General features: G+C 38.3%; 1 protein-coding gene across 8 annotated transcripts in view; it reads left to right on the top strand.

Moving 5' to 3' along the window:
• Positions 1-22,163, top strand: part of LCLAT1 (lysocardiolipin acyltransferase 1) — a 115,296-nt gene that overhangs the window by 27,775 nt on the left and 65,358 nt on the right. Inside the window, exon 1 of one of the 8 annotated variants that reach the window (XM_040550697.1) lies at positions 14,660-14,678. The exons of 5 other annotated variants lie outside the window; for them this stretch is intronic. The gene's annotated coding sequence lies outside the window, so the exon portion shown is untranslated. Of the gene's footprint in view, positions 1-14,659; positions 14,679-16,486; positions 16,506-17,445; positions 17,465-22,163 lie in introns of those variants that run through there. 2 more of the 8 variants (XM_040550704.1, XM_040550705.1) reach the window with 2 other exon arrangements.

The raw sequence follows: 22,163 nt of genomic DNA, 5'->3' as shown, positions 1-22,163 counted from the left end.
TTAGTACTAGTTTCTTTCATTATAAAGGGTTTATTTGTATATTTGCTCCCACATATTTCATTGTCATCTTCTTTGCCATTTGATTTTTTTCAGCTACAATGGCATCTATATTTCATATCAGCATGACTATTGTGACAGAGTAGTGATGTAGTTCTATTTTGTATAGAATTCTAGAACACATTTCTGTAAGTACACTTGTTACCTTGGTAAGCAGAAGAAAAATAAAGCAAACGTGAATGAAAAAGAATGAAGTAATAAGCACCTACAGTAGGTAAGCACCTACAAAAATATTTGAACGGTAGGTTAAGTATACTCAATTTAGGATTAAATTACATAATAGTCATAACACATCCACATCTTTCTTTTTAGTTTTGAAATTATTATCTGCATTTTCTCTTTAAAGGTAATAAATATGTTTAGTAAGACTTAATGCAAGTGAATCATAGTATATATATATAGTTATTGAAAAAAAAAAAGGAATGATGGTTGTGTTAGTCCCATATTTTTGAGGGGAGAAAAACTTTAATCTGTTCTCTGGAAGTTGCTGAGACATTTCGTTGTCTAGGGTAATAACGAATGGTGGGAGGATAAATTATACTTTAAATAACACAGGCAACAGGAGTACATTTTTTCTCTTTTGCTGTTGTTAGATTGGGATTGTCCAGTTGGCTTCTTTTTTACCCATTCTTTACATCCTTTGACATGTTAGTAGCATGGGCTGGTTTTGATGAGTAGTCATTGCAGGCTTTATTTTTTTACGTGACTCTTCACACTGGTTCTGCTAGCTAAGATGGTAGCTTCCAGCTCTTTGTTAAAGTCTGTGCCATCAGTGCCCATTAATATGTTTGTGTCCTTTCTTTCCTCAGTTTCTAGTCTGCTGTTGGTGCATCAGGATGGGATCTTCTTCCCACAGCTCAAGGATGATTAAATCTTAGTAGTTGTCACCTTAGACTTCTGGCTAACTCAACAAGATCTTTCTGGCTTGGAGAGGTAGCTTCTCAAGAGCATCCTTTGCTCCATTATGGCTGTCTGAACCGATCCCACAAATAAGATCTAATTTTCTCCTTACTACTTTCCTCTTCTTAAATACTTTGTTCCTTGAAGCCTTTAAGTTGTTTTACATAATCTGAGGTGCTGTTCACAGCTAACAATGCTTTCTGGTAAGACATTCAAAAAAATTTGAGCTTTTCCTTAGAATGAGATACAGTCTTTAGACTTTATTTTAAAGATTCAAGGGAGGGGGGGGTGGAGGGCAGTGTGAGAATTACTAGTGTTTTGCAGTTAAGCTAGTTAAAAGCCTTTAATGGGTCTTGCCTCACTCTGACTACCTGGTACCAATATTTGCCCGAAACTGTGGCTGAGATTTGTACCTTTGTTACTTGAATGGGCAAGTTGTCTGTCTGCTGTCAGTCATTTTCCTTTATAGATTTGGATACTCAGCAACAGTGAAGAAACCTTCAAAGGATGCTGTTAGAACAAAGGGATTAGGTCTGTTTATATAGAAGACAAGCTCAGTCTGTTAATGAATGAGTAATGTTGAGAAGAATATAAAACCATGTATTTTATGGTTTAAGCTAAATGTCAGCAGAGACTAAGAATAAACTTGCTGGCACTGCCTACTGCAGGCTTTCTTCCTGCACCTTCTTATGAAATGCGTGGTTCAAGATGTTGTCAGACAGGATGACTGGGTGGACTCAATTCAGCAACTTCTGTGTTTGTTCCACTGATCATTTTGTTCAACACCATATAAGATAACAAAGTATCTTAGGTATCAAGAAACTGTAAATACTCATTTTCTGTGAGAATGTTCTGTTAAACACAGATTAAATCCAGGTTTACAGAAGCTGTCCTTTCTTTACCCTAGGCAATTTTCCAATTTACTGACGGCAGGCAGCCCAACAAACACTCCCTCAGACAATTCCTCATCTTTATCCTTTTTCCAGAATGAAAATCCAAAAATATCATCAGTCGGGGGCCAAAATAACAAATGAAAAGTGGGTGTTGCCACTTCTTGCCAGGTTTTATGTAAATGTTGTTCTCCTTCCCTGTCCCAGAATAACAACAAAGCTTCCCAAAGAATCCGCACAATAAAGCAAACACTTTTTCAGACTCTCATCTAATTCAGAGTAGCTACATGAAAAAATGCCAGATAACGAGAACTGTAAAGTGTATAGTCTATATCTGCCTACTAAGGTTGCAGGTATGTGCTTGGTCCTTGATGATACTCAGCTGTTACTCTTGCTACTAGGGCATCGGTTAGGTAGCTGATATTTGCTTTTCTTTTGCTTGATTGAGAGGAATCTAACTGGGGCATGAATGGGTAGATCCTGTAATTTATGACAGACTGGAATGAAATGCTGTGATGAAGAGCTGGAAAACCAAGGTACACGAGCTCCAGAGATCCAAGTGTAGAGATTTTGTGATCTACACCTGCTTGTTCTTCCTCCAGCTTCAATGGCATGATCAGAAGTAATAAGAATGATGGGAAGTATGGTGGGGAGTGAGACCTAGAATTGGTGTTGAACAGCAGACCAGAGATTGGACGAACAGCAGAAGGTGTGCTGGCAGAAGAAGTTAATATGACTGAAGTGACAAAGAATGAAGAGCAGCATCAGAAACCAAGACTGAAAAATAGCGAGAGGGACGGGAAGCAAGGTGGGGACAGTTCTTCCCAAACTGATCCTACGTGAGCTTCCCACAGGCTGCATCTCTTCAAGATATGCTCTAAATATGGGTGGGTCTGGGCCATGGGGTGCACTCCTTCAGGAATAGATTCCTCCAGTATGGGACCCTGACAGGTGTCAGCTCCCACCAGATCTGTACCACCATAGGCTCATCTCCACAGGCTGCAAGTCTGCTCCTGCATGGGATCTCCATGGGCTGCAGCCTCCTCCAGGCCACATCCACCTGCTCCACCAGGGGCTCCTCCATGGGCTGCAGCATGGAGATCTACTCTGCCATGGTATACCATGGGCTGCAGGAAAGCTTCTGCTCCAGCACCTGGAGCACCTTCTCCCCTCCTTCTTCACTGTCTTTGGTGTATCTCGGATTCTTTCTCAGTTTCTCACCCCTCTCTCCCACCAACTGCTGTTGTGCAGCAGTTTTTTTGCCTTTCTTAAATCTGCTCTCGCAGAGGTCCAGCCAATGTCACTCACTGGCTCAGCTCTGGCCAGCAGCGGGTCCCTTTGGGAGCTGGCTGAAACTGGCTCTTATCTAACATGGGGCAGCTTTTGCAGTCCCCCCACAGCAGTCCCCGCACAGCTTCTCGCTACCAAAACCTTGCCGTGTAAGCCTACTACATGCCCTCAGCTCCTCCATGGTTCAGATAAATTCTGTTATTTACAAGACACATTTTCTTGGCTTCGTGGGATAAAATACTACTTCTGAACCAAGTTTGGGATACTTGAAAAACAAATTGTCTTAAGAACAAACTGAATACTGAAACCTAAAATAAGATTAAAATAAAATAAAAAGACCCTAGAATATAACTAGAGAAATCGTCACTACATTAATTTACAGCTAGGATGTCATAGGTAACTTGTTAATACTTAAGATAGGAAGTGGCAATTTTTTCCACTGTGGCAATGCTGACTTAGTTCCCATTTGAAAATGAAGGGAGTCTCCCATACAGGATTAGGTAGATGTGCAGCTTCCTTTCTATTTAGGCATATTTGTGCATTTTCACTTACGAAGTGCAAATGCTCAGCTTGTTTTGAAATTCAGATATGCTTGATATATAGGAAGATAGGACTAGATAGGAGCCCTGAGCAAAATCTTGCTGCTGTGTTTCCTTAAAATCCTGTGTTTTTGTTCTTGTAGGAGGATGTAGAAATAGTTGTAAGTAGTTGTTGAAAGGCCAAATTCTTGTAAATTAGATGTGTGCTTGGAAAGTCTCTAGATAAGCTAGGCAAAATAAATTTCCCAGCTTAGTTGCTGTTTACTCTTTTGAGTTACAAATAATTTGACTAGAGACAAATGCTGCTGCTTCTGAAAAGGGGGAGGAAAATGATCTAGTGAATATAATTGTCATGAAAAAAGAGTTTTTAAAATCAAAATCTTACTAGACACTTACTGTTACTGCTTACTGTACTAAGTAGTCCATTATTGAGGACTGGTAGCCTGCTTCTAACATGTTACATACATGAAGGTTGAGGTACTGCGTTAGTAATGAATTACTTTCTTAGAGCTATCAGAGGCTAACAGGTTGATTACACTGCATAGTGTGAGGGAAAATCTATGTCGGATATCTATTTTATAATCTGAAAATTATTTTTCTAAATTGACCATTTATTATTGAAAAGAAAACTAGCTAAGGGAAGTTCTGGTGGTCATGGTGTATGAAGCTTGCCCATTGTACACCTGGCTAACAGTTCTAGGTCACCTAGGATAGTACACTTTGAGTATATATGATTATTTAGAAAAATAAGTTTGGTTGATCAAATTCAGTGGCGCATTGTAATATTCTTGACTTAGCTGTTTGTGACATAATAGTACATTTGTCCTTTTTATCTAAATGAATACTGAATTTTCATGGTTACTGTAAAAATTTCTTTATGGAAACAAAATTATTGACTTGAAATGTGGGTCAATAGTGTAATAGTGGGAGACATTAGATATCCAAATGCTTGTATTTTCAAACAGGGCAACTCTTTTGAAGATTGTTCTAGGCAAACTATTGTTGGCTAAGTGGACTAAATTTAATAAGCTTCCATAAACATTTGGTTAAAGGATCTTCTCTTCAAACTTTGGGGAAGACTAGTCCTTGAGAACTAAAACATAGTCAGAATCTAAAACAGTTTGAAATGTCTTCTGGTGAAATTGACAGAAGAGTATTCTTTTGTATAAGTTAACAGGAACAGACTGGAAGAAAACTGAAGAGAGGGATATTGTGCAAAAGCACTTAATTTTGCAAACAGTTTTTTTCATTGCTGAAGTTTGTTATGACTGCACATGTTTAGTCACTTTTGTACATAAAAAGAAACGTAGTTATTTTCGTTGTTACTATTCTTATATAAATGTAAGTGATTCTGGTAATTTTGGTCTTGATCTCGTCTCAAAAACTGTTTCACAGAACTAAATTTCATTTTCTGAAACTGTATTAAAACTCCAAACTGTGTTTCGGTGTGCAGTAGTAGTTACATATCTTGTAGGAAAATCGTTATTCATAACTGGAAACTCTTCCAAGGCATCCTGTGCCCCTTTCCTTTCTTTCCTTTTCTCGGAAGAAAAACTTAAAAAAAAAAATACTGCCTACATAGTATTGTGCATTTGGGAGGTTCTGGTGGCATGAAGATGTAAGGAGAGGGGTGAATCCCTGAAGTTAAGTGTCTCTTTAGCTTTTCCTATTACCATTGCCTGCTTCACTACCAAGTTCTTCAATATTAGCCCCCTGTACATCAAGCCTCCATGAAAATAAGCTGTGCTTCACGGGAAGGGAAAGTGGAGATTTCATTTGTAAAATGAGATTACAGAAACAGTTTACAGAATAGAGAGACATGGGGAACAGAGAGGATGGGGAATGAGGAGAAATAATTCTAGTTACCCAATTTAAGGCACTGATTTAAATACCCTAAATTAAATGAAGAAAACCCTTCTTTGATGGATTGTGACTAGGCTTGGTGAATTGAAAGGTAGTTTTCAGGTAGTTTTCATCCAGGATTTTAAAAAGTCTGTGCTACTTTGCTGGTATGAAACAGAAGACAGTTGTTTTTTTTTTTTAAAATGTTTTTTTCTCAAAGATTTGAAAAAAAAAACAACAAACAAAACCAACCAAACCGCTAGTCCAGAACCACAGTAATGTTGCTGGAATGCATTTAAAAGGGGGTGAAACCTGACTGTAGAGCCTGATTCTTAAAATTGATTCACTTCTTTTGAATTTTGTAACTATTTGAACTAAAACATTTGAAGGAATGTGCTCCTTTATGTACACGTCTTGATTTGGAAGCTACTTGTGATTTAATGTTATCACAGTTATGGCACCACATAATTAAACGTACTGCCAAGAGTCTATTACTTTCTACAATTACTACAATTTCTACATTATTATATATTACATTATTACTATATTATTATTACATTATTACTATACATTATTATAGAAATTACTAAAATTTCTACAATTACTTCCTATTGCACTTAGACTGTTTCTGTGAGATACCTCTAAGGTGAGCAAATATATATTTAACAAAACCGTGTCGTCATTGCCTATCCAGTGAGTGCTTTTTGTCTGAACTTCTTACTGTATTCCACCAAGCATAACTGATGATATTTCTATAGAGCAAAGTGGTGTTTTTTTTTGTTTTGTTTTGTTTTTTTGTTGGATGGATTTGTTTTAAGTAAAAACAATAAAAAGGAATGAAATAAAAACAAATTCTGGAATTAGATGTGATTTACAAGAAGAAGCTTTAAACAATTTTTTTTGTTCTTATCCCCTAATGACATTCCGTTCAAAGCACCAAACGCACCTTTGTCTTCGTATCCTTTGCCTCATGGGAATATCAAAGAACAGTACATACTGCAACTAGTACAGGGCTACCCATGTGCTATTTTACTAACCACCTACTTCCAAACTGAATTTATATGGCTAACTTATTTTAGCCATATAAAATAGCTCTTTGAAAAGACTGTTAATTTATCATATGCATAAACTGGTGAAGATGAGAAAGGATCTAAAAATAACTTGTTGGCTTTTAGTGAATATTGCTAGCTTACCTTTTAGAACAGAAACTGACAAAGATGTCACGCATTTTCTGCCTGTTCTGGAAAAAAAAAAAGCAAATACAACAACAAAAAAAACACAATAACTTTAAGTAGTAAGTATGAATAGTAATATTTTTATTAAAAACTGACTTACTGTGCATATTACCCACAAAACTTTTCCAAATGTTGATGTAGAAGGTGTATACATTTTCTGATACGTTACATAAAACCAAAATAGTTTCATGGAGATTTGTTTTCAGTATATTTTTCTAAATACTCAGTTCAGACATTCTCATCAATATATCAAAGTTTGTAATGCAATTTAATTGCTCAGGAATCCTTGATATCACTTAGTCCAATAACTGATTCCTGCTACCAGCATTACTTTAATAATATATGTTTGAACCCAACAGAAGAGATCTTCTAAAAGCAGTTGTTCTTACTGTAATGGTTCAATAAAATTGGAAAAGAAAAACATTGTTATAGCTTGTTTCTATGTTGGAAAAAAATGTCATTACAATAAATCTTAGCTGTTGTTGAAAACTAAGTGGTCATCAGGAATCCATGTTTCCTCAAGTTGTTTTCAAATTTTATCCTTACTGCACACTTGAAAACTTTCTAACAATCGGCTTTACCCCACCTTCAGTGATGGATGATGGAAAACTCAAGCTTAAATATGCCTGAGCCAGTATATTAATCTTCTGCATTTTAGTTAGCCTCTGCTATAATTGGATTCTAATTGTTAGAAGGCATGGTGTTTTGCCTTGCTTAGCTGTAATGGAGTGCTTTCAAGTAGCTCTGAGCTTTCACTTTGACATAACTGGCATGTTCCTGTATTCCCACTGTTAGATTATTTGGGTTCCTTCAGTCCTCTCTGGCTGTTAAACTGTGACAACAGCAGGAGAAAGTGAAAATGTTTTCTGTGTGATAAAGTTTTGAATATGAAACAATTCTACATAAAATAAAAAATGATATGTCTTAGCCTTGGGAAATGGTGGTCAGTCTAAATTATTTATTTCATCCTGCACCACATCCTTGTCTCAAATATGGAGAGACATTAACTTGATGGAGGGACCACTTGGTGGATAAGGAATTGGTAAGAAATTGTCTGGATGGTCACGTTGAAAGGGTTGTGATCAATGGCTTGATATCCAGCTGGAGACCAATGACAAGTGGTGTCTCTCAGGGATCTGTATTGGGATTGGCATTATTTAACTTTTTTTTTTAAGTAACACGGACTGTGGGATTGAGTGCACCCTCAGCACGTTTGCTGATGATGCTAAACTTTGTCACGTGGCCCACACACTGGAGGGAAGGAATGTCATCCAGAGGCACCTAGACAGGCTTGAGAGGTGGGCCTGTGCAAACCTCATGAAGACCAAACCTCAACAAGACCAAGTGCAAGGTCCTGCACCTAGGCTGGGACAATCCCAAGCACAAATACAGGCTGGGTGGAGAATGGATTTGAGAGCAGCCCTGAAGAGAAGGACTTCAGGGTGTTGGTTGATGAGAAGCTTGATATGTACCAGGAATGTGCACTTACAACCCAGAAAGCCAACCATATCCTGGGCTGCATCAAAAGAAGCATGGCCAGCAGGGCGAGGGAAGTGATTCTATACCTCTGCTCCTGTGAGACCCCCTCCTGGAGTACTGCATTCAGCTACGGGACCCCCAATATAAGAAGGACCATGTAACTTTTCTGGATGTGCTGTTGCTTCGTTCGTTGCTCAAGATGGACCTCCTGAGGGAAGAAGTCAGAACTTTGAAGGGCAAGATCCTCGCCTTGCTTGTTGCTGAATTTGGGCAGTGAAGAAAACCAATTTGGAGAAAGAAGAGATGGGCTCTCATTTTAGTGATGTTGTGCAGAATTAGGTTTAAGTCCTTGTTCAGTATGAGTTAGGATATACAAGGGTGAGTGTTTCTCAGCTCCCTGGCTACCTCCACTCAGAAATTCAGATGCTGTTCAGCCCATGAATTAAGACAGCAGCATCCTGCATGTCTTTTTGATTTTATGCCCCTGGAAAAAACAAGTGATCCCAGTTGTCACTGAATTAATTCATACCATTTTAGAAAAAAGTTGGAACAATTTTACAGTGCCTTTTTTAATAAAGGTCTTGAAACTATAGATTCTCTAAATAGTTTCCATCCTTTTTGTTAGTGTTTACTTGTGCTGACATAATTGAAGAGCTCTAATAGACTCCAAATGGTACTGTGTAATATCAGGTCTTTGATTCTCGTGTTGTATCATTTGCTATCACTATACTTGCTGTTGTTTACCAGGCTGTTTACTTGATGGGTTATCCTGGCGACAGAAATAATTTCAGTGCTGCACATTGCTCAGCAGAGAATAGCATAGCTGTCTGTTCCACGTTCATCTGAAAAAAATCACTTAACTCTGGGACATAGGAATATTTCATAGTCAGTTCTGATGTTTTCAGTTCTTATGCTTCTGTGTTCCATTTTGTGGCTGTGCTTGTGATGTTTTTTCTTAACTTCAGCAGGCCTTGCAGTAATGTCAGAAGTGAACTAATTTCTGTATAATCTCTCCTCAGGCCACGTTATTTGAACGGAAAGTGTCCCCATATGTAAAGATATACCATTCTTTGGTTATTTGGGAGTAGTGAGAGTTTCAATAGTGTGTTTACTTTCATAAGATACAGGGAGAAGCATTAAAGTGATGGGGAAGAGAAGGAAATTGAATGTCATGAGTATCTGTTTTTGACAAGACCATAAATCATAATTTTCCCAATAGAAGTATCACCATCATAGTTCCCATTGCAATGAAATCATTAAAGGCATTTCCAAGAACCGTTTGACACTGTCTCCCATCATGTCCTCAATAGACAAGCTCAGGGAGTGTGGCCTAGATGAGTGGGCAGTGAGGTGCATTGAGAACTGGCTGGCCGGCAGAGCTCAGAGGGCTGTGCTCAGTGGTGCAGTCTGGTTGGAGGCCGGTAGCCAGCTGTGTCCCCCAGGGGTCTGTACTGGGCCCAGTCTCGTTCAACTTAGTCGTCAAGATGAGAGGCAAGGGGCACAAACTGAAGCACAGGAGGTTCCGGTTGAATATGAGGGGGCACTTCTTTACTGGGAGGGTGACAGAGCACTGGGACAGGTTGCCCAGAGAGGTTGTGGAATCTCCTTCTCTGGAGATACTCAAAACCCACCTGGATGGCATCCTGTGCAATGTGCTCTAGGTGATCCTGCTCGGCAGGGGGGTTGGACTGGATGATCTTCAGAGGTCCCTGCCAACCTCAGCCATTCTGTGATTCTGTGATTGCATTTGGGAATTTTGCAAATGCAACTAGAAATATATACATGCTTTCTTATACATATCCTTATTAGTGAACTTACAGCTTGAAGATAAGCTCTTCTAGCTTTTTTTTTTTTTTCTGTGGTATTAGTATGCTAATCAATAATAGCAGATCCTTTCCAGGAACTCTGTGTGTTTATATAACCTTTTCCCTTGAAAGGTCAGGGCACTTGGTAAAAGGGGAAAAATATGCCAGGCTGTGCTCCCACTTGGAAATAACTGAGAATTCTAGATTTTCTTGGAAGAGAAACTCTTCTAACAAAAAAAAAAAAAAAAAAAAAAAAAGGAAAGGCCTTCATAATGAATTGCTAGATCATTAAATCTGTCTGGTCCTAAATAAAAGTCTAGATACAGTTGATGTTAACAACTGTATTATATTATTAAGACGTTCCATGACTACAGGAACAGCTATGAGAAGATTCCTGATTTAGATACTTCTGGTAGCATGATCTGCACTGCCAAATCTGGATAATATCTTCTTTTTTTGGATATGATTTATCTAGTGCAAATAACCCATAACCTTCTCGACACTATGTCTCCCTTCCACATGAAAGTCTTGGTGTAGGTTTGGATATTATGTATTTTCTGGACTCTCATCCCAAAGTTACAAGCAGCAGAGTTTTCACTGCCTATTAAAGTTGTTCTGTCATTTTGTTCCTTTCCCCTATCACTTTGAAGCTTTTAAGGCACTTTTGTAGCAAAATCAGCAATACTGAAACAGAGACTGGAAGCAGTCGGTTGTTCTAGAACAATGCCCAAAGTGTGTGTTGTGAGGCTTTTCATCTATAGTTTTTGTGAGGCTTTCCTTCTTCCCTCCCTTTTTTTCCTCATAGCTCTTGTTAAGTTAGAGCGTTGCTCACATGTAAAATCTGGTAGACCTTGAATAGCTGTAATTGGTTATTTCCCTGACTAGGTCACTTGCTGTTCTGTAATTCATGACTACTTTATTCTTGGATTGCTTAGCATCTGTGTCTGCCACAGCAAGCACATCTAATGAATTTGCAACTGCTAAATGTATTTGCAACTGACATGAAACTCATTGTAACATTGACATGGTCTTTGTGATGGGAAATACACCACCTATGAAAACCCTTAATTTTTATTTTTTTATATAATCTCCTTTCAGTTCTGGCAAACTTTATTATAAATGGAGGTTCTGTTTCAAACGAGCTATTGCTTTACATAATAAGGCTAAAAATCTTAGTCTTAGATGTTGCTTTTTTCCATTTATCTTCTGGAGGCTTAGAAAAGTATTGAGTAAGCACTGGCAGATAACTTCCCTGGCTTCAACACTGAATTACTTTGTTTAGCTTCTTGTACTGGTAATTTGTTATAGGATAAAATGACCTTTATAAGTGTTCATGCAAGCATCTTGTTATTCATTTATAAATAACACTGGGGCCTTTGCATCTCAACGTAAAACACTTTACAAATAGGGATCAAAGGTTAGCTCATATCTTCCTGTGTGTTTGAGGGTCCAAACCCTTTAACCCTGTTAAAGCTTTAACAAAAAACATGAGTTGATCTATTCCATTATATCGGTATATTGGCTTTGAGTACACTTGCAGTTTGAAGAAAAACATGTGTGTTTTATAGAATCGGATTCAGTAGCCCTGGAACCAGAAGCAAAGTACCTGCATCAGCTTGTTGCTGAGGTATGGAGCTGCTTTAGCTCGAGTACGGAACACCTAACTCAGCTGTGTATCTTCCCAGGCAAAGCTAGCATCTATGCACAGCACCATGCAGATGGGTGAAGTTAATGCTCTATTAGAAATGGTTTTGAAGTCTCGAGGACCTCCCTTTGAGGTTCTGTCAGAAGAAAAGCTTCCCTTGTAGCTGGTGGAAGGAGAATTACGGAGCTCAAGACAGGGTTAAAGCTGCAATTCTTAACTCTAGTTTGTAATGTAATCTTAGAAATATCCCAACATGCTGTTGACTGGTCCGGCTAGTGAGCTGTCAAACTAGATTTGAAGGGTGTTCTCCAGAGGGCTCTGAAAAGCGCGGTAGAGCTTCACCTCTTATGGTTAGGTCCTGAATCAGAACTAGTACCAGTTAATAGTAGTGCAGTAGTTTGACAACGTGTAAGTTTTGGCTATGCATTTTTTGGATATTCCATCTTCACCAAAACATAACAGATGGAGAACAGGTTTTCATGTCCATAAATAGATCAAATGCAAATAAACAGTTTCCACTGCCTGTAGTGGGGATGAAATGATAGTGTTTCTGCAGAACTACTTCATGTTTCCCCTTTTGCTTCCAAGTCTGCCAGGTAACCATCTGTTGTTTCTACTATGTTTACCTTGGAAAGCAGCCAGCCTGTAAGCGTAATTCAATAGATAATTACAATTTATGTGTCTTTTAAAGTTATTATAATCATGTAATATTTGCTGATGTGTAAGTATGCTTCAAAGTGCCATATATTCCTGACACTAAGGCAGCCTTGCTAAATTTTAAGTTATCTGAAGTATGGAATTTTCCAGTTAATTGGCTAGAGTATTTTTAATGTTGTTTGCAAATGTGTTTTTTTTTTCTTTTATATTTGTCTTGGAAATATATTTAAAAAAAAACAAAAAGCCTGAGTCAGTTGCTCAGACTCAAAGATTTGGCAGAGTTATATGTGATTGATAACAGCAATTTAATCTTTATTATAAAAAGGGAGGAGGGGCATAAATTCATCTGTAGGCATAGTTCTCCATCTCTTTATAAGTACTGTTTAGCTAGAATGTCTTACAGGGGTAGGAAAATGAAGATAAGCCTCTAGCTAAGTTGATTTTACAATTGATTCTAGGTGGACCCTTACTGACTTTAGTGTCTTCTGTTGGGATTTTTAAGGCTGAGCCTGCTGAAGTTTTGTAACATGTAACATGCTCCTAAGAACAAGAAATAGAGTAGGCTAGGAATTGGAATTGTTTCACAGGCAATGGCTCACAGCATAAAAGATGCTTTTTTAGAAAATGCTTCAGTTAAAAAAGTACTGTAATACTGTCAAATCAGAATCAAATTCACTTGTTGCACATGCATTTGTAGCATACATTATAACAAAAAGCAGGAATTATTTGGGTTAATATATTCTTTTCTAAAACATTTTTTTTTCTAAAACAGATTTTTTTAAAGGATGGCTGCAAATACAAAACTCTCACTGAAGCCTTCACCTACTTGGGTAGCTTGCTTAAGGCATCTGAAAGCTTGCTTTTACATGCCCCCTCTTTATTTTCATAATTGTATGAGTTAGAATATTCAGAATTATATGAGTTAGAATAAATTTTCTGTCGTGCTGCTGCTATCCTAGTGATGGTTGGTGGTTTACATAGCTTGTTGAACAGGCTGTTTGAATTTTGTTCATACTTGTCTCCTGTTTTTCTTTTCTGTTGTTAACCCAATGAAAAAATTCTGTGCTGATGGCAGTAGAAGAGCCGTTGAAAGTTTCAAGGGTGTATCCTTATAGAGAAGGAAATTGCCGGTTACTGTTCTGTAAGCAGACTAAAGCAAACAATTTGTCTGTGAAATGGTGAACAGAGCGAAGTTCTTAGAACCGTGGAAGTTCAACTTTTAATCATGTGTTCAGGATCTGTTGCAGTGCATGTGAATAACTTGAAGAGCTTTTACTGTTCCTAGGAAGGAATTTTGGTTCTGTTCCAGTGGTAGAGACTTGAAGATGCTCCATTGATTGCTCTGCTTGTTTTGCCTTTGACTTCTGTTCTTTAGCCTGCAATACTTGAGTTCTGTTCCCCAACTGAGGACTTTATTGTTAAATGGGTACTTCTGAAATTATAAATCCCATTCCCTAAGTACAGATATAAACTGTTTGAGTTGTTGAGACGTTGAGATGCTGTTATACAGCGGGAAAAATAGATTTAATAACTTGTTTGTTACATCTCCAATTACAAAGTGGAACTTGTTTTTCATAGTTTTTGCTTGGATTTGTTATCTATCAAAATTGGTCAGCTGCTAGGTCTGTTGTAGACTTTTAAAATCAGAGGACTTAGATTTGCCAGCTGTACAAGTAGCTTCTTCTGTAATGTAAACTAGGCCTAAAGTTGACCTGCAGGCTTTATGTTATAAAACTAATAAAACTCTAGAACTGTCTGCTCTTCCATGTGTGGTTGGGTTAGGAAACATCATCCCTATCTGGTGTTTAATGATGAACCTTCTTGATCTTTTTTTTTCTGTTTTTAAAGGCAGAGGTTTGAAGGGGATGGCAGGAGTACAACAGCTGTTCTTCATCTGCTGAAATTATTTTTCATGATTTGTCAACCAGGGCACTCTTTTTTGCTGATTGCTCATTAATACAGGCTTGTGGGGTCATAGTAACTTGCAGGATAATTTAAAGAAAAATTGGGAAGTGGGAAGCTATGAAGAAGTTAATCAAAATGACTTGTGTTTGTGCAATTTACAGAATAAAAAATGAGGTAGCTTTTGGCAGAAAAAGCTTTTGTGCAGTTATTTCTACACCAGCTGAAATGGTCAATTATATTAGATTATTTGATAGTAAAGAATAAAAGCAAACTACTTCTTTTCCATAAATCTTTTTTTTTTTTGATTTCCCAGAAATAGCTGTAGTTGTTGCTTGACACCCTCTTACAAAGTATGCTTAAATACCTTAGTTCATGTTCTCATTCAAGCTTTATTGGTCTAATGGTTGTCCAGAGCAACAGTGGAAAGAGTACAGGTAAACTTGAATGAAAAATCATCAGACTGATTTGATGTCTGTACTCTGACTGAATTATCTGCTTACAGTATCTAAAGGCTGCACTGCAGAGAATCTCATCCAATTTTTTTTTTTTTTTTTTGCATTTGGAAAAAGATAATTACTTGGAAGAGCAAATAAAATATTCTATTACATCCTTTATTGAATTATAATAGTAAGATTAAATCTGGGCAAATACAAGAGATAATAAATGGTAAGATGCAGCAGTAATCATATTTTATTGTTAATATTTACGGAAATTACTCATTAAGTATTGTACTTTGTGTGCATGTGCATGTTATTGTTGGAGAGGGTCAGGGATGTGGTTTGTGATGATAATTATCTGTTATTGCCCTCTTCTATATCATTTTATGATACATGTGTTAAATCCCTTGAAGGTTTTTTAAATGCAAGAACTGAATAAAAAGGAAATAGTTTTAATGGTCAAGTGCCTGTTCCTTCACTTTTTTTTTTTCTGTGATGTTGATCTGTGCTATATGTGTACATTCCTTAAAATACTGCAGTACGCAAGAGAAGCATCAGGAATAAAATACAGTTCATAAAGGGGTTTATGGAAACTGATGGATCTTCTTGCCTGTATTTTACAAACTACTGATTAGAGTGGATATCTATGCAAATAACAATTCAGCTTCTCCCTGTCATTGCTTCCCATATAACTTATGCTATTCCTGCAGATCTTTTTTTTTTATCTGAGGCACGAGTGAGTAGTTACGTGGTCAAAGAGAGAGGGCATGCTGTAGATCTGTAAATAAGACTGAGTCAGTCTACAAAAGCTAACTAACTGTAAGTGATTTTCTTTTTTAAAATACAGCACTATATAGAAACTAGTTTCTTGCTCGGAGTACAAGAATTGTTAAAAATTTCCTTTGAAATATTATGACAAAAAAGTTAAAATGCTCAAACAGAAAAGCCTGATTTTGCTGAGCTTAAAACATTTTACTAGGTTGTGTCATTCCCACTGAAACTTGTCAGCATGTCTGGTGGTCTGTAACTTGGCCCACCAGATCAGTGCTTGCTGAGACCCCTGTATTATTTACCTTGCAAGCTGTGAAGCTGTTTTCTATTATCTGTCTACTCTCCTTTCTAGACATCTGTAATTGTTTACTATTGATACTGAAAAATTGGGATTTTAGCTTGATAGCTTGTTTAATGAACACCTGGGAAGCTGACAACCTTCTTGCTCACCTGCTTGAAGAAGACCAATTCACTTCACCCAGGTGAAAGGTTTTAAAATCATTGTGAAAATGTTATCTTCTGACCGGGGAAGTATTTTTCAGAATGCAAAACTGAATTTCTATCTTACCCCTTTTTCTTAGTGCTTTGAAGAAATGCAGAGGTAAATTAAGTCAGTTTGCAGTTAACTGCTAGCTTTCTTTGCAGAACTATTAAAGAAGAGGTATAATTGGCTGTCTATATGAATTTCTCTGTGATTTTAATTGAAATTAATATTTACCTTTTCCACTGACCAAAAAAATTAAACAAAATGCCTCATATTCCCTGTTCAGTTCATGAAGATTAATCAACATGCAATTTTATTGCCTGTGGCTATTGAATGGAAACACCAGGAACAATGCAGTGTTGTTCTATTGCCCTTTTATTTTGGTGATGTAATAAAACCTCATTTGTTGACTGCATAACAGTAAATACTTGAAAATCGCTCTAGGTTAGCAGGCAGCTGGCTCTGTCAGATAATATTGCTTAGTTCAGTACTGTAGGCTAAATCTTGTGTTTCATTGGATTTGGAAGACGACTAACCTATTTGTACAAGTACTTTGAACTCCAGAACTGGTAAGGAATTGTGAAGCTTGTGGTGAGTCTCAAATACTGTGAAACTTCTGGAGCTTTAATTTTAGAAGAACTTTCTTGTTTCTAACCAGATAAATTTGTTTTGCATCTTTTGCACTCATCAAAGCCATAAAAACAGTAGTGAAGAACTAGTTTTGTTGTAGAGAACAGGCTTTTCTTTTTCGTGTTTAAAACCTTTTGAAAACATAACAAGCCATGGTTTGCCTGTAATTCCAGCTGTATCTGGAATAAACACGTGTGAACAATAAGCAAAACAGGCTAAAATCTGATCACAGGAAGATGCCACTGCTTTATATTACAGTGCAAAAACTGTATGTGTCGAATCATGAAATAATTTCCAGAAAATATTCTAATAAAACTGGAGTCAACAGAAATGCAACTGTTTTGGAAAATATTTTTTCCCATCATAGCCAAGGATTTTTAAAATTAACTGAAATGTAAAACAAAAATTGTATTTTGAGAATCCCTGTTTCCTGTTACCTGGAGACAGGGCATGTTTTCCTTCTGCTATGGCAACAAGGCCATGTGAAGCATAGTACCCCGTTAGCTTGGAGTTCTGCCACAAAACAGATGAATAACTACAAGCATAGTATGTGGGTGCTGCCTTTATAATGTTTGCAGCTTTGAGCCAGAATCTCAAAATAGTTTTGACTGTTTCAACCACAGCTCTGACACACACAGTGAATAGAAAGTGGCTTTAAAATGCACAAATGCCAAATCCAGTGTTTAGAGTCATACCTGCCATAGGAAGAGATTGTTGTCAACAGCAATAAGGGAGTACTTATGTACTTTGAAAATGCTTGGTTTCTGTTGCTCAGACTTTCAATCTAATCCTTTTAATCATTTCTTGGGTATCCCATCTCTCAGGTGAATCAGCTCTGGATTTTTTTGTTTGGAGATTTTTCACATTTTTCAAGTTTTCATTGAGTACGCCTTTCCAGGTTGGTTGCTTTTCTAATCATGTTTTGAAATCACCGGTGTATATTTTTGCATTGCTCTGTAGCTTTTTCTCCTCTTGTTGAATATATATGTCAAATTTAGGATGGCTCACATATACATCTATAAGGACACCTTCATTCCAAGCTAGTTTTGTAAAGGGCCAAGAGATGCAAAAGGATCAGTCACTTCCCTGTTGTCAGTGATAGGAGCTAATGGGGAATTCCTGAGGTAACTGAAACCAACTCTCACAAGCAGACCTTGTAGCATAATGGGGTTTATCATGTCCAGGCTGTCCCAGAGAGCACAGCGTGTGTGTGAGAGGAGTATTGCTGCTTTGGAGATGTGCAATGCGGGGTTGGGAATATGAGGCATGGGCTGGCAGTGGGTTGCTGTTGGGAAGCTGAGGGTAAGAAGCTGAGCAAAAAAGGGTTTATTAGGCAAGCTGCAGCACAGTGTGAACATCTGCATTGCTTCAGAGACAGGGCAGTTCCCAAACTGTACTGAAGCTTTTGTAGGACACAAAGTTGTGACTAATAATTTTATCTGACAGAGCTGGCTCTATACAATTTACAAGCTTCTGCACTGTACTGCAAATCTAGGAAGTGCTGGAGCAGGCTTCTTATAGCACCACTTGTGTTAGAGACAACACACTGCTTTAGTGGTCCACCTGGTCTAGGAAGTGTGTCAAATGCAGCATGGGTCTTCACCCACTTTTCTATCTGCTGTAAACACACGCAGAGCAGTACTCTTGCTGACCTCCTTTCCAGCCTAGAGCACATGCTTTTGGCAGTCATCATTCTCAGCAGCTTGTATGATGACGACCCATCACTGACTGATGGTTAAAATGAGATTAAATGGAAATGTTTCTCAGCTGTCATGTATAGGCAGATGTATTTTAAATCATGTAAACTGTTGTGCAGGCCCTAACTGAACCCAGAAACAGAACCAAGTAAGTACAGTGTCTTAATAATTTCACCTGGTTACTAAAATGGTCTTGCTGAACACTGTTTTCAGGAGGCCAGCTGGATGGGTTACTCTCTGCTGTTGTTCTTCAGCTTACGCTTCTCATTTTGCAGTTTTGCTTGAATTCATTGAGCTGTTTTTCTATTTCTCATACCTGTTTGCATGTTGTGTGCTTTATGGTGGTGGAGGTAATTCAATGGCACACTGTATCCATTATTCTAGATAAATGCATGTGTACAAATGTGAAGGTAATATGTTCTGTAAATGTAAGCAGTATAAACTAAACATGGTATGCATTACACTTTAAAAACGTGCCTGCAAGGGATAAATGGCATCAATTAAAAACACGTGATATCTTTTGTGTTTAGAAATAAGCACTGCAATGTTTAACTCAGTGGAATGCAGTATAACATACATACTGTCATGATATGCATATATACTGTCATGATAAACAAAATGCTGCTGGGTGCAGGTTGAAGAAGAGAAACTTCGGAACTTCTCAGGTCTTTAGCATAGCTCACATACCTAAAAAGAAAAAAAGATCATCTAAAAGATGATCTAAAAAAGATCTAAAAAAGATCATCTAAAAAGAAAAAGGAAAAAAAAAGTATGTTTACAAGACAGTCTTTTACATAAAATACAGAAAAGGTTTTTCTTAAATATTTGTCTCTGTGTGATAATTTGAGGGAAGGACTAACATAAACTGAAAACCTCAGCCTGTAAATAAGTGACCTAGATAGCTTTCCAGACAGTTTAGGAGCATGGCAGAGCAGTGTCTTCTCTTATTAACACTGTGGTTATCTGTGTGCAGTACTCAAGTATTTCCACCTGGGACATGCACTTCCATGTTGTTCAGCAGTGTTTTGGGGCCAGGGTGCTTGACAGACATCCCCGTGTCTTCCACCATGACCAGTGTCTCTGAGCAGGCTCCAAGAGAAACAGCGCAGCTGGCTGAAGTTGGTCAAACTCCTGTTCCTGATCTGGTAGTGGGTTGTAAAGCCATTTCCAGTTGTTTTCCTGTTTGTTCCTCAGAAAGTGCACGTCTGGTTAGATCAATCCCATTGAATTTTAATCCTCTCTACTCCCTTTTGCAGGGCTCTAATCTTGGTATGTTAGGAAGAGGTCTTTTCTTCTAACCCTGCTGCAGTTAGTGGCTTTTCTTTGCCCTTTTTGTTATTTCTGTCGTTCTCTGGGTTTCTTCTATCCTCGGCTACATTTATGTCAGACTTTCCCCACACGGGTTTGCAGTACCACATACAGGAACACATTGTTTCTTCAGTGCAGTGCTTGTCAGGGATCCTTTGATATGTTAAAATTGGTCCATATTTTGTGCATGCATATGTGGCCAGCTGGTTCTTTAGGTCCTGCTTTTTGCAGGAAAGAGTGGACTGTGCGCTTTGGAATGTAAACAATGTGGATTTTTTTTTTTAAAATCCAACATTATTCTCTTAAATTTTTCTTCTGATACAGCCAGCTATCAGTGAATGGTTTGCATTTAGTATTACTTTTTTGCTATGCTGCAGAAGTCAGGCTAAATACAGCTTGTATCATTCTTATGTGGAAAACTTTGTACAGCCTCTGCTCTCAGCCATCCTCCAAAAATGTACAGTTTATGAAATTGTTTAAACCTAGAACTATCCCCAAATGCTGCTGCTTTCCTGTTACTTGTCAACATCATGTAGGAGATGCAAGTTCATGTGCTAGGAACACTGGGATTACTATTTCTTGACTTTTGAATACTTTGCTGTGCAAACATTATTGCTATGGACATGGCACAAAACACGCTTGAGATAAATCATGTATGTTATAGTATACAAGGCTTAATGGATTACTTTTCCATTGCTCATTTTAAATTAAAAACACTAGCTTCCTGTTTTTCTTCTGAAGTCCTGTCCATCTGAGCTCTTGTAATTTCTAAAATAGCCTGTCAAAAAAGGAATTCAGTAAAGTGACTGAAAAGTGACTTCTACTTAACCTTTCTTTTTATAAACAATTGGCTGCGTCCTAAATAGTTGAAAACAGTCTATTTTTAGGCCCTAATTTGGAGAACTGATATTTCCACATTTGCTTTGTCATAGCTGGTAGTAGTTGCTAAATTATGAAAGCTTGGAACAATTACAAAAGCTAGGAGGATTGCTAAGCATCCTACCAGAATGTGTTAAGCAGCTCTATGCATTATACATTTCAATTTATAATAAGACAGTCTAGCTGTTAGCATGGACACTGAATTATATTAAGTCTTCACTACTGACTTGCAAACCAAGGGCTATCAGCTTCTTGGAAAATAACTGATTAGGACAGTTGAAGTACAGCAGACTTCAAAAAGTGACAAATTTTCTATGCCAGACATAGTAGGGGGATCTCAGCTGCTGCTTGCCGGCCCTGTTGTGATGAAAAGGGAAATCGTGTTTAAAATGGCTGATCAGTCGTGCAAGGTTTGAATGGTTTCCAAAGGAGGTCATATATAGACCGTTATTAGGTGAGGAAGCAAGTGTTGTAACACAAGGCTTTGCAAGAAGAAAGAAATGGAGAAATAAAAAAACAAATTTCCTTATCTTCAGGAAATGCTAACATTAGTAGTTTACTGATGTTACATGTCTCAGGGGTCAGTAACGGTACCAGCTCTGTTTAACATCTTTGTCACTGACATGGGCAGTGGGATTTAGTGTGCCCACAGCAAGTTTGCTGATGATACCAAGCTGTGTGATGTGGCCAACATGCTGGAGGGAAGGGATGTCATCCATAGGAACCTTGACAGGCTTGAGAGGTGGGCCTGTGCAAACCTCGTGAAGTTCAGCCTGGCCAAGTGCAATGTCCTGCATCTGGGTCAGAGCAATCCCAAGCACAAATACAGGTGGGGAATAGATTGAGAGCAGCCCTGAGGAGGAGGACTTGGGGCTATTGGTTGACGAGAAACTCAACATGAGCCAGCAATGTGTGCTTGCAGCCTAGAAAGCCAACCGTATCCTGGGCTGCATCAAAAGAAGCACGGCCAGCAGGGCGAGGGAGGTGATTTCCCCCTCAATTACACTCTTGTGAGACCGCACCTGGAGTGCTGTGTTCTGCTCTGGGACCCCCAATATAGGACACAGACTTGTTGGAGTGAGTCCAGAGGAGGGCCACAAGTATGATTAGAGGGCTAGAGGAAGAAGAGGTCTGCTGCTGCTGTGAAGAAAGGCTGAGGGTATTGGTGGTTGTTCAGACGGGAGAAGGGAAGGCTCTGGGGGAGACGTTATCGCAGCCTTCCAGTACCTAAAGGGGGCCTACAGGAAAGCTGGGGAGGGACTCTTTGTCAGGGTGTGTTGTGATAGGACAAGGGGTAATGGCTTTAAACTAAAAGAGGGTAGATTTAGATTAGATTAGGATTAGAAAGAAATTAGATTAGATAGATTAGGAATAGATTAGATTAGATTAGATAGATTAGGAAGAAATTCTTTACTCAGAGGGTGGTCAGGCACTGGGACAGGTTTCCCAGAGAAGCTGTGGATGCCCCATCCCTGGAGGTGTTCAAGGCCAGGCTGGGTGGGGCTTTGGGCAACCTGGTCTGGTGGGAGGTGTCCCTGCCCATAGCAGGGGGTTGGGACTGGATGGGCTTTAAGGTCCCTTCCAACCCAAACCATTCTATGATAGTAGATGAAAAGTTTAATGTAACAGGTGTTCTGTTATACAACTTTTCTGTACCTTTGCATTTTAAAATAGCTTTCTGAAGATTTCAGTATGGAATTGCATACTGCAATA

The sequence above is a fragment of the Cygnus olor genome, chromosome 3 (assembly GCF_009769625.2).
Source record: "Cygnus olor isolate bCygOlo1 chromosome 3, bCygOlo1.pri.v2, whole genome shotgun sequence".
Lineage (NCBI taxonomy): Eukaryota > Metazoa > Chordata > Aves > Anseriformes > Anatidae > Cygnus > Cygnus olor.
The sequence above is the reverse complement of the archived record's forward strand: the minus strand, read 5'-3'. Positions and strand labels throughout refer to the sequence as shown.